Source organism: Schistocerca cancellata, chromosome 9 (genome assembly GCF_023864275.1).
Source record: "Schistocerca cancellata isolate TAMUIC-IGC-003103 chromosome 9, iqSchCanc2.1, whole genome shotgun sequence".
Taxonomy (NCBI): Eukaryota; Metazoa; Arthropoda; class Insecta; order Orthoptera; family Acrididae; genus Schistocerca; species Schistocerca cancellata.
In genome coordinates this window covers 64,444,015-64,445,295 of record NC_064634.1, presented here as the reverse complement: position 1 = coordinate 64,445,295, position 1,281 = coordinate 64,444,015, and positions in this window count along the sequence as shown.

Below are 1,281 nucleotides of genomic sequence, written 5' to 3'. Positions count from 1 at the left end.
TTGCAGTCATTTACATGATTCTCCACCAGTCTGAAGCCTTGAGGAACGCTTCCAAACAATTTTATGGAGGTGATGACCTCTAAATTTTATCCCATGCTCCACAGCGACAAGTAGCAGATATCTGGTGTTCTGCCAAGGATCCCTCCATCTCAGCCGAGTGGTGTCAGTCAGTCATTATACGGTAATCATCAGCATACCAAGTGGCCAGTAAGCATGAGGAAGACAACTATTATATGGAATGATGTACTGTAATATACACACGGGCTGATAATGAGATCAATTTTATCCAGAAGTCAGAGAAAGCTATATTTTCCACATACTGCAATGCGTGTAGGAACAGAGTGATCTGAGTTAATGATATAGGACCGTGTTTTGACTCCTCAGTGGAAATGGGCACATGTTGTCTTAGCTCCGCCACCTATATACGGTGTGTAAGGTCAACGCCAAATGATGCCTGCTCCTGCAACATGACGTAGTATAAAAGACAGTATGAACAGTTACGGTGGTGTTTATAGAGAAAATTAGAAAGACTCAACATCATACAGGTACTGCAGTCCGAAGCAGATCCGTGTCCGTCATGGTCCATTCACATCTATCACCCAAACATTCTATCATCATTATTCTGTACCATCCAGCAGGGAAAAATTACGGACTATAAAATCTCCGCTAACTTCATCCAATAGGTTTTAACCGCATCTCTCTCTTGAGATATATCGAAAACAAATATCATCTACGTGCCGGCATCGAGCATAAGCGGCGATCCTATTCAATATACAGGTATTTATCTATTGGAGCAGGTGGCTAGTGAACGACGTCGCTTGCACTGGTGTAATGTTTCATCGCCTGTACTGTACGAGACCATCTCCCACAGTTTATCAGTCTCAGGAGAGGGTCCCTGTTTCGTTGTTTGATATAAAGCATTTTCTGCTGTAACACGCTTTGTACATTGCCATAATTTTTTTTTCACCACCACGACCTTCGACGACTGTGAAAAATTCTAAACTGACTTTAACACGTTTTGGTCAATTGCCTGTCACAGAAAACTAGACATCACACGGTGCAAATCATGTTGGTGCTTCTGATCTTCCAGCACATTCACACACTGGGTGATTGAAATAAAAGACAGTCACAACATAAGGAAACTGGAAGAGTTTTGAGGCGTTGTGGAGCGTTTCCAGTCTGTAGTCTCAAGCTGATTGACGACCTCTTCATTTAAACTCATCACTAACAGTGACAGGATTGATCATGGCGCTGTGTTTCGTTTCATTGATTCCTCATATA